Below are 14,891 nucleotides of genomic sequence, written 5' to 3' on the forward strand. Positions count from 1 at the left end.
ACCATAAGTATGAGTGACTGTATGGGGGAGTGAGTGGATGGGTGTTTAGACCTACGACTCTGTGATGGGGTATGTACTTATTGGTGTTGGAGTGTCTATGGTTTTGAGAGTGGCAGTATGTAATTTAAAGTGGGTGTATCAAAGGTTATATTAGATTGTGAGAAGATGCATCAAATGATCACATGAATGACGTCATCAGTGATGTCATCAGTGATGTCATTTGAGATGTCATCAGTGATGTCATCAGTGATGTTACTGACCATGTCATGAGTGATGTAATATGTGACGTCATCAGCAGTGCATTGCGGGGACGCGAGTTATAGTTAGCTGAACTAACTATAACGGGGGAATTTCAATGGTTTTGTACGAGGGAAATGTCCAGCTAACTATAACGCCCCTAAAACCTATGATTTTTTCAGTGAATTTCTAAGGTTTTTTAAATGCTAATTCCTAACTATAACGTTCCTGAAACCTATGATTTTTTCAGTGAATTTCAAAGGTTTTTTAAATGCTAATTCCTAAGTATAACATACCTGAAACCTATGGTTTTTTAAGTGAATTTCAAAGGTTTTTTAAATGCTAATTCCTATCTATAAGTTATCTTAAAACCTATGATTTTTAATGATTTTCATAGGATTTCTAAATCCTTATTTTTCAATGTATCAATTACTTTTTTTTATATTGTTTTTCACCATTTTTTAAAGTTTTGTTCTCACTTATTTCTTTTAAAAATTAAAAAATATTATTTGTTTTTAATGAATATTTAAAAAAAATATTTGTACATTTTTAAAACTATTTTTTATATTTTTAAACTATATTTTGAATACTTTGTTATTATTTTTTTTTTACAAGTTTTTTTTGGATTTGTGCACCCTATGCGCACCTTTCTCGATCCCTGCGCGGAACATAGTCGCCATTTTACGATTGTAGTGTAGGATCCGCGTACGGTATGCGTTGGGTACGTATTTTCATGCGCGAATGCTATGCGATCGGTACGAGACTCCAAACCCATAAGCGACACGTACGAAGTAAATTACGCAACGCTCGTGTGCTTCCACGAAACGTCATGTGCGTGTTTGACGCAGTGAGTGCGCAAATCCCGCGAAATATTTAAATGTCAAAAAACATATATATATGTATTTCATGTAAATATTAAATGAAGGCATGAAATCCAAACGAAATTTGCTATGGGAGGGCGGGAGACTCCTGCCCTCTCATAGCAAACAACAGTGTCCTGGGGTGAACACCCAGGACACTGCAGGAGTCCTGTCCTGGGGTGGCGGTCCCCAGGGCCCTTGAGGGCTCCAGGATGGGGGCCACGCAGCCCCCCTCCCTCAAAACAATAAAGCCCTGAGGGGTGGTGGTCCCCGGGGCTTGGGGGATCAGTTCAGCCCCCCACCCTATTTATTTTCTAGCCCCAGGGGGTAGTAGTCCCCGGGTCTGAGGGGCCCCACTGGGCCCCCCATTAATTTTTATGCATTTTGCCCCCTGGATTTGGCCCCCCCGGGGGCTAATTATTAAAGAAGTGCGGAAGGTCGCACTTCGTTTTTTTTTTTTACGACCGGATCCGCGCACCCTGCGGACATTTTCCCGTTTAAAAAAAAAATGAGGGGCCATGGGAGTCCTTCTGGGACCCCCTAAGCAACTCTCGAGGGACAGAGTATTTCTACCCTGCCCCCTTTATATCTTTCAGCAGTTCCTGGTTTTGAATGTTCACAGACACTTGACAGCCAATTAGCATTCAGTGCGTGATCGGGAGGGTGCGCGCACGGTGCGCAGAGGGTGCGCATAGGGTGCGCGGAACCTCCGAGGCCATAGATATGTATGTACTTTTAACTCTCATTTTCTCAGGAACTACTGAACAGATTTACACCATTTAAGCAAAAGGCACGAGTCTGAACTGAGGACTACCTTTTTGCCAAATTTGGTGTAATTCTGTTCAGCAGTTCGGGCTGTAGCTGCGGCTAAAGGTCCTATCAGGAAATGCATGGGGAAAACGTGTTTTGGGTCCCCCCTTTTTTCTCGGCCCCTGCTTGACGAATCACCCCAAAACTTTTAGGATAGGAGCGGACCGGAGCTGGCCAAAAGTTTGGAAAATTTTACGAAGATTCGTCAAGCGGCGCCAGACTTATTAGGAATAGAATGTTGCGCATTTCCTATGGAAAATACGTCCTAACTATAACTACCTACTGGCGACCGCCAGTAGGTAATATACACTAGACATAAAAATTGTGTATGCAATATTTTTCTGAAAATATTGCTTTAATTCCACAATCATGGGAATCGAATAGAAGTGTTCCCTTTGGCAACACCAACTATTACCAGACTGTATTTTTTTTCCATTTTTAAGCGTGTCTAATAAAACAACAAAAAAATATTTGTTGTGTATCTACAGTTTGCAAATTGACTCTGAATTTGCAAGCATGACCTAGCCATTTGTCCCACTCTTGATCAGAAATTTTTGAATGAAGTTCAATCTCCCAGTCTTTTTTTGACTTGCTTAGATACATCAAATTAACTCCAGTTGTCTTCATGTTCATTGAAAATGCTAAAACTATGTTTGAGTTCTTTAATCCTTTGCACATTTAATCCCACTGGAATTAGTAACACTTGGTGCTTCTTTTTGGAATTATTGCTGGCACACATTTTCTGCTGGTAAGATTATTTGCACAACTTGGAGTTTGACAAAGAAGAATTTGGTAGTTCTTTCAAATATGATGAACTGTGTCTTAGAAATTGTGTGATTTAGTAGCAAAATTCTTCTGTCATCACGGGTCTCCCAGTAAATTCCTTTGACCACATGCAATATGTGCGAATCACTTCAAATTTGAAATAAAGGAAGAATATGATGATTGGTTAGTTTCCTTATTGTGACATTCACAAATTTCCATCTCATAAACTTCACAATGCCTACACGAACATACTGTTATTAAGGTTGCCATTAAAAACTCATACGTCAGAGGAATCCCAGGAAAGTATAAGCACTGGCAAAGCCAAAAGGTCTGGGCAAGCCTGTGATTTACAATTGCTGCCATCTAAAGGTGGCATGCATATGTTTCCAATAAAAAGTTAAAAATGGCTCATCACAAAAATAAATTAAAAAACAAATGGATAGCGAAAACGAAAGCAGAGAATGACCTATCAGCCCTGACACTGAATCAGGCTACTTTCTATTAAGCATATGTGTGAGAACAAGATACCATCACTGACAGGTAAGAGAGACAATGGCCAAAGTGGGCTATCCCACTACCTTATGCTATAAGTTGTGGTGTGGAGAAGCAAAATTTGAAAGATTTTTGAGCAGACCAATGGATAAAGACGGTGACTGAGAGCAACTCTTTATATATACATATATGCATATTTATTATATATTTTTAAACATGAGTATTGTGAGGCCAGGCCTAAAGGAATTATTACAGACTTGCCAATGCCTATTTCTTACAGTTAATCTTCTTTCACTAACTATATAAATAATTTAATTGATTGCAGTAAACACTAGCTAAACATTTGTAGTTTTGCAGAGGTAGAAATAATAGAATAACATTACAATGAGGATATTGAGAACAAGAGAGCTAATATTAAGAAACGTGAGGCAATGTATTACAGTGGATATTGTCACTTTCTGATGCCCACATTTAAAACGTTGAAGAACCATCAGGTAAAAGTAGTTCAGATACTGTGGAAATAACCCCAAAGCCGAAAGCTACTTTCCACAATGAGCACATGCAAGTAGATGTTATCACTACAGCAGGGCATATTCTCCAGCCTGGGCTGCCATTCTCCTGTCTTCAGGGCTGATGCCTGTCTGGGTTTTAAGAATAGGAATATTTTAGAATTAAATTTGCATACCTTGGATCTGATTCGGGATATTGGCATATTACTCTAAAGCACAAATCTCGAATTGTTGACTAGCTCAATTATTCGGAGGTGTTCAAAATGAATGAGGTATTCTAAAAGAATGGTGTGTTCATCTATATTCCATATGTTCTCCTGCGTCAACTTAAATGTGCATTACGTCGCCATCATAGTATAGTTCTATGAATATAAGATGATTTGTTCATATTCTCATGGTTATACGTTCAATAAACTTATGCCAAAGAAGCATATCTTCTTCAAGGGCGGTGTAATGCTGTCACATATCCTAATGACTGTCTTAAATAAAGTTTTGCCCAACAAGAATAATGACTTCATCTTCTAAGAGTCCAGTGCATGGTGTGGAATACAGTAAGATATATCAAAAAAGTCTACTTGAACCTTAAATGAACAGCAGTACTGAAGCTACATTTCTGCTAAATTCATGAACTGATGAACTTTATGAAGGTCACGGCCGGCTGATGCAAATGTTTCGGAAGAATAGGGCCATTTTGTCATATATTAGAAAACGTTTCTGTGTTTCTTAGATTTTTGTTCACAAAACATGATGGCTTTTCTATTTTATATTCTATATGATGTGTTTGAACAAACATAGTACAATTTTTGAACCAAGCCTCTATGTTCTATTCTTACTGTCCTGAATTTTCAATTAACATCAAACAGATAGATTGCATAACATGGAGGTTAAAACAAGTCTGAAAAGACAAAGGACCTTATTTAGAGTCTGGTGGATGAAATACTCCTTCAGAATTGTGGCTGGCATCCAGTCTGCCATATTAAAAGTGCCATATGCTTTAATACACTTGTTACACTGCGGATGGGATATCCGCCATATTTGTGATCGGGTATCCTGTCTGCCAATCTCTAAATAAGCCCCAACATTTGGGACAATTTGAGGATTGGCAAACAGATATGGTACCAGAATGTCATCCCCACAATATCACCCAATAGAAATATTATGTCCAAAATAGAGTTTACAAAATATTGCCTCAATGGCGTTAATAATCAACACCCAAAGAGACGATATTGTTGTAAATTATATTTATGGCACAATATTTTTGTCTGCCAATATCTGTGCTAAAGATATTCTAAGATACTCCTTGGCAAAGATATATGATTTGTGGATTGGTTAAGGGGGTTATGCTGTCGTACTCAAAGGATTCATTGAAGGTTTCCTTCCACGTCTTCTAGGTGCAGTACTGTTGAGTCAATTGTAACGAAACTACTCAGCTGCTCTCCTGTATAATAATTGATGGCATCTTAGCGCATCTGACATTCTGTGGAATTGTCGGGGCCATCGTCATCCGATGCAGGTTTTTCATTGGAAAGTGATTGCTCGTGTTTTGACCTCAGAGAGGTTTTTCTTCCATACGCTGTAATTATCTTTGGCGACGTTGTGTACAAGGTTTTTCTTGCAAGATCCTCTGCAGGAGCGTATTTTGATGTCAATATCCACCTGAAGAACAATTACAAAAATTTGATATTTACTTTTAAAATATGTTTTGATTTTTTTATTCAAACCAGAGGGCAAAAGCGCTACATCAGTGCATATGATACAGTCTGATGTTCAAAACACATCCAAGACAATCTTTGTCTCCCTATATGTGTCCGTATGCAAATATATGAATGGTGAGAGTAATTTTTATCTCACGGTAAAGCCAGGGTGTGTGTGTATGGGGATAAGTCAATGAGAATAAAGATTTCTATACATATCTATATACATATTAATTTGTAGAGTGTATTATTCTATGGGCCTGAGCGGTAAACTCCGCTGCGCTCTCAGAGTTCCAAAAAACTCCAAGAAGTGGAACAGAGTTTTTCCTCTCTCGCAGCTGGTTCTGGTGCCAACATGGGCTTCTATTGGAATTCTCTGCGGCATATTATCAAGCCCATTATCGCCGCTTTAGCAGCAGTTTTCTGCCGCTAAAGCTGCGATAATTTTAACACCGTGCTTGATAATATGCCCCCTCGTTTCTAATCAAAAGTGCTAACTTTATGCAATGTTATGCTGTAAATAGCAGGACAGAATTTGTGCGCTAGACGCTGCTAGAAAAACCTACAAACTAAAACCACATGGTCTGTTATTTCACATATGTTTGTGTTGTTCGTCTTTGCAGTTGACATGCACACACAGATTCGAAATATAAATATCTACACGTCTTTTTTTATTAAACTGAATTGTATAGGATTTTGATCACATAAATACAATGTTACATAGGCACTTGCCATGGGAAAGTATGGATTCACAAGTTGCACAATATAAAACTTTTCAAATGCGTACATGTCAAAGTCACGAAGGGTGATTTAGCCATATGAAGGCACACATTTTGACTTGAAGTTTGCGCCACCAGTGCTGTAGCAGGAGCAGCTGATCAATCAGTGACACTTGTAAAGCGCGCTACATACCCGTAGGGTCTCAAGGCGCTGGGGGGGGGGGGGGGAGCCGCTACTGCTCGAACAGCCAGGTCTTCAGCTTTTTCCTGAAGGAGAGGTGGTCTTGGGTCAGGCGCAGGTCGGTCGGGAGGGAGTTCCAGGTCTTGGCGGCCAGGTAGGAGAAGGACCTTCCTCCTGTAGTCGCTTTTCGGATGCGGGGGACGGCGGCGAGGGCGTGGTTGGCTGATCGGAGGTGGCGTTTGGGAGCGTAGAAGTTGACTCGGCTGTTGAGGTAGCTCGGGCCTTGGTCGTGTAGGGCTTTGTGTGCGTGGGTGAGGAGGCGGAAGGTGATTCTTTTGTTGACGGGGAGCCAGTGAAGGTCTCTCAGATGTCCGGAGATGTGGCTGGTTCGTGGGATGTCGAGGATGAGTCTGGCTGAGGCGTTCTGGATCCGCTGGAGTCTCTTCTGGAGCTTGGCGGTGGTACCGGCATAGAGGGCGTTGCCGTAGTCCAGTCGGCTGGTGACGAGGGCCTGGGTGACGGTCTTCCTGGTCTCGGTGGGGATCCACCAGAAGATCTTCCATAGCATGCGTAGGATGTTGAAGCATGCCGAGGAGACGTTGTTGACTTGCCTGGTCATGGAGAGGGAGGTGTCCAGGATGAAGCCCAGGTTGCGTGCATGGTCTGTCGGTTTGGGTGCGGTGCCCAGGGCGGGAGGCCACCAGGAGTCGTCCCAGGCGGAGGGAGAGGAGCCCAGGATGAGGACCTCCGTCTTGTCCGAGTTCAGTTTCAGGCGGCTGGCCGTCATCCACTCGGCTACCTCTTTCATCCCTTCGTGCAGGTTGGCTCTGGCGGCGGCGGGGTCGTTGGTCAGGGAGAGGATCAGCTGGGTGTCGTCGGCATAGGAGATAATGCTGAGGTTGTGTTTGCGTACGATGGCCGCGAGGGGGCTCATGTAGACGTTGAAGAGGGTGGGGCTCAGAGATGATCCTTGGGGGACGCCGCAGCTGACTCCGGAGGCCTCTGACTTGTACGGTGGTAGGCGGACTCTCTGTGTTCTTCCGTCGAGGAAGGAGATGATCCATTCCAGCGCCTTGTCCTGGATTCCGATGTAGCTGAGGCGCCGTACTAGGGTGCGGTGGCAGACCGTGTCGAAAGCCGCGGAGAGGTCTAGGAGGATGAGGGCCGCTGTTTCTCCATTGTCCATCAGGGCTCGGATGTCATCGGTGGCGGCGATGAGGGCGGTCTCGGTGCTGTGGTTGGCTCGGAAGCCGGACTGTGAGGGGTCGAGGGATCCGTTCGTCTCGAGGAAGGTGGCCATCTGCTTGTTGACGGTCTGATAGTTTTGCATGGTGTACAGCAGGCGAGATAGTGCAATCATTTTGAACAGAGCTATGTGACTAGACTAGAAAGAGGTAGTTTCGCACACTGATTGAAGTCTGTCTTAAGTCTGGACATTAGGGGCCATATGTTAAGACTCCATGTAAGACATGGGTCAAGAGCCAAGTGCATCCCCAAATACCAAAAACTAAGTCTGCATACCTTGAGCCATGCCTGCCATTCTGGGTCTATAGGCTGTCCTGTCAAAGGGACCTAGACTGATTTAGGCTAGTTAATGTGAAGACCTGATTTGTCACCATACCAGGTGAGTATCTGCAACATGTAGGGAATCATAAGATATGGTCAGGAGATGTATAAATGCACAGCATCTGTGTATAGAGCAATGCGGTCCTCAGTCACCAACCCCCAGTCGAACCCCCCACACCTGGGCATCACTTCTGACCCATGACACCAGGGGCTCTATTGCCACTGCAAAGAGAAGCTGTGACAGGGGGAATCCCTTATGGGTGCACCAGCCAATCGGAAAAGAGGTGGATATGGTACCATTGACACAGACCTGGGCTCAGACCAAGGATCTAAACCTAGGCCCCAGGCCCTCCTTTGTCATCACCTCCTCCACAAATACCCAGATGACAGAGTCAAATGCCTTCTCAAAATCTAGTAGGAGGAGAGGAGTTGGGTCCCTAACAAGGAGAGGCGAGCCACAGCCAGTGTTTAGTGCTCCTGTTGGGCATAAATACACATTGGTCTGGGTGGATCAGGTGTGTGAGTACCGCAAGTAAATGGTTGGCCAGTATTTTAGCATCCATTTTGACTTCAGAATTAATAAGTGAAATGGGGTGATAGGATGCACACTGGTTTGGAGGTTGGTTCAGTTTAGCCACAAACATTATGGTAGCCAGGTCAAGCTCAGAAGGAAATTAGTTTTGTCCACCACTTCCTGATAAAGGCCCAGGAGGTGGGGAGTCAGGTGGGCCTGGCGGTGCTAATAATTCCCCATTGTGGTCTTCCCAGAGTTCATGTCCTCAAGGGCCAGAGTAATTTCTTCCGTTGTAAGGGGGCGGTCCAGATGTGCCCTATCACTCTCCATTAGTTTGGGCATAGGAATATCTAACTCAAGCAGAGTGGTTGCCTCTCTAGCAGACCGCTCCCTGGGGGCATATAAGTCCCCATAAAAGGCTGCAAACGCAACCTCTATGTCTGAAGCCATTTCTGCCACTGCTCTTTCCCCAGTCTCAATAAAAGGAACGATCCAGAAGGCCGTCTTCCGTGTCGCCAACCAGGAGAGGAGCTTGCCAGACTTATCCCCCCATTCATAGACCCTCCGTGTCAAGGCCAGCCCACACTAGTGGGACTCTTCAAGAGCCAATTGCTGAAGTGATCTCCTCTACAAGGCAAGCTGGTGCTACTCGGAGCTGTCCATACTGGCGTAGACCGTATGTTTAATCTCAATGATGCATGCTGGACTCTAACTCAGTAATTTGCTGGCGCTTGGCCTGCTCCCTCCCCTTCAGGTGAGATCTCACAAAGCCTCACTGGATGGCCTTACTGGCCATCCATAGTGTGCCCTGGGAACTCACGGTTCCCTGGTTCAAGTCATAGTATTGTCCAAGCTAATGCCCTAGGAAGTCCCTGAGCTCGATTTGCTGCAGAAACCAGGCATAGAGTTGCCACATCGGATGAGGCCCATGTGTTGTCTGCCAAAAAGTGAGGGTTACAGGGGCATGATCCGAAATACCTTGAGGACGTATATGTGAGCCCTTGGTGAAAGGGAGATTGGAGGCCGGGAGAAGGATTAAATCGATGCAGGACAGGGATTTGTGAGCTGTGGAGACATGGGTGTATGCCGAGGTCCTGGGGTTCCACACCCTCCATGCGTCACAGACACCTAGGCTTTCTGATAATTTTTGTAACCCCTTCCCTTCCCTACCTCTGGTGGCACCCAGCACCATTGAGTCGGTCCCGGGAATCATGATGTCATTGAAATACTCTCCAATAGAGATAATCCCTTGAGGGTGTCGGAGGACCGGTGCTTGCAAGTCATCCACAGTATGCTGCACCAAAGTGGTAAGGACATTTATGCTGATAAAATGGTGAATGTGCCCATTAAGCATGCCCTTCACCACAACTTACCTTCCGAGGGAATCCAGATGGACCTAGGAGACCACTAAGGGGAATGTTTTTTGCAGGAGAACTGCTGCTCCTCTTGAGCCCTTCGTGTGCTCGGCATGATAAATTCTATGAAACCCATATCTAGCCAGGAAGGAGCAGTTGGCACCTAGCAGGTGAGTGTCCTGTAATAGAAGGACCGCCGGGCCATGCCGTATGGCAACGTCGAGTACTGCTCCCATTTTAATACGATCATGAAGACCATTGGCACGCCACGTCATCAACATGAAGGGGTCAATCGCACAGGGGGGAGGGATAAGTGGTGAGTGTCAACCTGTCTTCGTGTGTGATTGGTTATTGGGGAAATAAACCGATGTGGGATTAGAGTGCAAGTTCTGTGCTCGTGGTGATCACAAGGGTGTTGTCCTGGGTAAAAGAACATCCTAAACTGTAACACAAAAAACCCCCAACCAATAAGCGTAGTGAGCATTCCTATTTCCCCAACCGCCCCACACTTCCCCCCAGAATCATCTGTCGCCCTCCCCCAGAACAAGAAATTCAAACTTAGGTGTAAGTTCAGGAGATCGCTCCCTGTTTGGATCCGCGCTGACCCGTTATGAGTGAAGGAGACTGTGGTGCTGGAGTGATGTAACATAGAGGGGTTAGTGAGGTTTTATGTCTTATCCATCAAGTCTGCTGACAGTTTTTGGGCTGTGGGCTGACTGGCAGTCGCTTCAAGGATTGACCCTGGGGACCACAGGGCCCAGGCCCCGAGCATGGAGCATCCACCATCCACTTAAGGGCCGGAGTCCGCAGCCGACCCCCAGACTCCCCGCCTCCTCAGGCGGTGAGCAAAGTGCCCGGCACATTCCCCACTGCTCGGGTTGGCCGTCAAGGCCCACTGTTCTGTCTCCCACTCCCAGGCTGATTCAGGGGTGTCAAAGGAGATAGTTTTGGAGTTGTGAACGACCCAGGATCTTCACTTTGACTTTGTCATAGGATTTCTGGGACTGTTTCACCTGACTGGTATCTTCTGGGAATGTCATGCTTCTCTGTCTCTGGGAATATCATGCTTCTCTGTGCTTGATGAGTAGTGTTTCTAGATTGTTGAGTCTCCTGCAGGATTCGATCCCAGTCTCTGTAATTGAGAGTTTTGACGGTGATTGGGCGGGGCGGAGCTCCCGGAGTTGCCTGGGCGCCAAGGACCTGTGGGCCTGGTCAATCATGGAGCAGGCAGACAACTGGGAAGCCAGCATGCTGGAGGCGATCCAATACTCCAGAAAGTGCTCTGGGGCCGCTCCTCGCCCTCTGGAAAGCCATGAAGCGAAGGTTAGAGCACCACTGACGTCACGTGGAGCCCACCAGCCACGAGACCGTAGCCTGTAGTTCGCTCAACGTGTCCTCCACCACTGATATCTGTCCCTCGTCCTCCGTCACCCTGTCCGCGACACCTCACAGATCTTGTCGCAGGAGGGACACCTCCACCCCCACCTCGCCGATTTTGTATTCGTGTTCCAGTTGGGAGGCCTAAATCACCAGTAGGATGGTCAGGCATCTACAGTCGGGGAGTGGGATCGCGGGCAGTCACTGGTTCCTGGGCTCTACGGGAACTTGATGAAGGGGCAGTGAGTTTGTCCATTTTAACATTTTAAACTGGCCCTGCAGTCCTGCAGGTTTGTCACCACCCATTGCTGAGCGGCGCTGGCAGCGCAGCTGTCCGGTGGAGATACCAAAGGCGAGATGTGTGGCAGGTGAAGGATCTCACAATGTGGTGGGGAGCTGCTCCACAGCCTGCTTGCTCCATCAATCCTCCATGTGAGGAGAAGATGCAGCCGGAGCCTGCCCCCTGAGTCCAGTCTCCCCCTCACACCTGGGTTGTAATGCATGTCTCAAAATATGGCAAATAGGGAAAGAGCCCTTCCCCTATGCGGTAAAGGCCGAGAGGAACTCTCAGAAGGGAGTACACCCTTCCGTGTATGCAGGTCGTTCAGCTATTCAGTTGTGAGCGGGGCACCCTGCAGAACTCCAGCATGTGTGTCCTATTGGGCCAAACCCCAGATGGTATGCCAAATCTCTTTTCTTGTGATCAAGGGGGGCCCCGTGCTAAGGTCCAAACCGCAGCAGACCCCGTCTGCCTTCACCACGCCAACCAATGCAGGCACCTACCCGTGGCTTCACCTTCAGGGCTACAGGGCTCCAGCAGCTCTTCCTGGGTCTAGGAGTGGTCCACACCACAGCAGGAGGCAGCACAGGGCATTATCCTCATATCCCTGGTAGGCCTGAGTTCCCGCAGCACCTTGCGTGAGGCACGACACCCCCCTCTGGGCAGGGCAGAGCAAGAAGGAGGTAAAGAGCCAAGGGCCCACCCCCCCAGCCCCTTGGCCCTTGATGGCCGTTGTTACAAACTCCATGCAGCAAAAGAGGGGGTCTGGACTCAGAGTCCCCCAGCAGGTGGCAAGTCGTGGTCACTGCCACACGGCCTCCATCTTGGCTATAGCATCTTCCTCTCAGGCCACGGCGAGCATGACGCCCTTGTCTTCCGCAGCCACCACCACAGCCTCAGAACCGCAGCACTATCGCCTCTTCGACAGCACCAGACAGCCGCGACTGTGGTGTAGCCCTAGATGCCGCTCAGGGTACCGTCAGCACCAGGCTTCTGTGGATCATCTAAGGAAGAGCAACCACCATCTTGGCCCACCATGCCACACTCCCAAATATCTACATGTTTAAACAGCGCACAAGAACGTGTGGCTTGGCCTGGCCAACAAACTTTGACCATTTGACAGTTGTTAAAATAACTGTTGTCTAAAGCAAAAAAGGGGCATATCAGAAAGATGCATTTTCCTACAAGACTTTTCGTTTTCAATGAAAGATGGAGACAGTCTCTTCAAGACAACTATTTCGCCCAGGGTAATAGTATTTGGAGAACAAATTTTCAGAGAATAAACCTTACCTCAATTTGCAACATCACAGCAATCTGCTTCTCCAAAAGCTTATGTAAATCACCAATTTTGATCAACTTCTCTTCCACGCTCTGTCTGAGAATCGTTATTCGTTTGTTCAGCTCAGCTTGAACATTTATGTATCTCTTGTAGCTATCTGTAAGGAAAGTACATTTTGAAAATGCTTATTAGGTCCATACAAATTAGATTTTAACTGAATTTCAATTTGTAGTGTTGGTAGTAATTCTACAATATAAAGAACTAAATATCTCTGCAATTATAATATAGTAAAAACAGCAGACAAATATCACAGAAAGCTGATCTACAACCTACAACCACAGTAACTCAGACATAATACAAAAAAAATGAAAGTGCTAGAAGAAAAATCAGATAAATGTGTTGTAATTCAAATGAAAAACACAAATTACCATTTTTGATGAGAAGACTAATTGCACTCGACAAGCAAAAAGCAAAACAGCTGAGATGGCGATAGGGACTTTGCCTTATTTATAAGTTAGCGTTAAGCCACTTAACGTGGCTTAATGCTGCCTTGTAATAAGGCACCCTTTCACCCTGTACTTAGCGTGAAAGGGGAGGGCAATGGGTTTTGCCGTGGGCGTTCCACCGCAATACCCATTGATTTTGACGCTGCCCCCTATTTTCAAGGGTGGCGTAAATAGGAGGCAGCACCAAAACTAAGGCCAGGGAAAACCTGGTCTTAAACAGGCAAAACGATCAGAAATGATTTATTTCTCCTTGTTTTTGCTGTTTCCATGTGGGCTGTGTTGTGCAGCACACATACAAACAGCAAATCGCTATTGATTGTTTATGTTTATATATGGTAGACCTTTCTGCACATAAACAATCTTCCCCTCAATGCAGACACCCTTGCACTATGGTGCAAGGGTGCCTGCGTTGTCTCTAGGCTGCTAAGTTTAGTGCCATCGAAGGGGGAAATGCAGGGCTGCACCATATTGCTGTAAATATGGTGCAGCCCTGCGTTTCTGAAGTGGCGGAGTGCAGCGCTAAGCCAGGAAGGCTAGCACCGCACTCGTTGTCAATATTCCCCTTTGTGAGGCTCCAGTGTGACACTACCTGCAACGGCCCTGCTACCATGTTGAGGGGCAGAGGGACACCTGTGTTCTTACCAGGTATGAGTCTAATGATGCACAGCGAGTGAGGGGAGTGCAGAAGTGTACTGAGGACAGCAACACAGCCTGATTACACCTGCTGAGGGGCTGGCCAGCCGGCATCCTGTAGTGGGGCCTTCTAGCTGCTTCACTGATTCCCAGCTGCGGGGCGTAGGGAGCCAGACACTCTCTAGCTCACGGCCCGCCGACTGAGAGCCCTGAGGGTGGTAGTGTCTCTCGGCGGCTCTTGGGGTAGTCCAAACAGGCCGTTGGCCTCATTCCCTGGCGCTTCCAACTCTGGGCCACTCTCCAGCTCTCCCTGTGGGATTGGGACAAACGGTTGCTTCGTCACCATGTATTGAGGCTGGGTGTCAGGTTGCACCACGGGGGAATCCCGACTGCCCCAGTTGGCACTGCTGGCCTGCTCCTATAAACTGCTGTCTGCATTTCATCACCTTGCCTCCCTAGGCCTGCCAGCCTCCCAGACAGGGCACACACAGTGCTGCTCCTCTGCATCCTCTTTGCCTGCATAGACCCATGTCTGGTATATGGTGTCCTACCCTGTAGGTGGACCCAAGCTTATCCTCCCTGCTTCTGGAACCATGTGCACATTATTTCTCCACTCATATAAGGCCCTTAGATAGCGCCCTAGCCTAATCTCAGGTACTGTCCTGCCAGATGCAGAGCTCTCCTCTACACTAGTGTGCTGTGTGGCCCTCATTTGCTCTCCTCAAATTCTCCTCCAATGACTTGACTGGCCAACAGTGTCAGTGGCCTGTTGTACCCGCACCTGGGTGCCCGTGGGCATGGACTGGAATGGCTGGATGGTGGGGTCTTCGCATTGTGCATATGCAGTGATCTGGTGTGAGATGCCTCACTGGTGATAGCACTTCTTCTCCTTTACCTCTCTGGAGAAAAGGCCACCGGTGCTGGTCTGGAGTTTGTTCTGTGAGGTGAGCCTATTGCTGGGGTCCTGTGTGACCTGACAAGATTGGAACATCACATGCAGCACTTATAGCATGGATCCGTTCCCTCACGAGGGTCTGGGGTAGGGGTGCTGCCTACCCAGCTACCTCGCTCTCTGGAAGAGACTGAGCATTTCCTCCTGGCTTCCCCATTGTCT

At 46.8% G+C, this 14,891-nt stretch overlaps 1 pseudogene across 1 annotated transcript in view; it reads right to left on the reverse strand.

The window, feature by feature from the left end:
* Positions 1-359: 359 nt before the first annotated feature.
* LOC146862491 (fibrinogen alpha chain-like) overlaps positions 360-14,891 on the reverse strand; it is a 46,880-nt pseudogene continuing 32,348 nt past the window's right edge. The window contains exons 2-3 of the transcript XR_014978135.1: positions 12,650-12,795; positions 360-5,329 (exon numbers count right to left, since the gene is read on the reverse strand). The product of XR_014978135.1 is annotated as a fibrinogen alpha chain-like (transcript). The remainder of the gene's footprint in view (positions 5,330-12,649; positions 12,796-14,891) is intronic.

Source organism: Triturus cristatus, chromosome 2_2 (assembly GCF_964204655.1).
Source record: "Triturus cristatus chromosome 2_2, aTriCri1.1, whole genome shotgun sequence".
NCBI classification, from domain to species: Eukaryota; Metazoa; Chordata; class Amphibia; order Caudata; family Salamandridae; genus Triturus; species Triturus cristatus.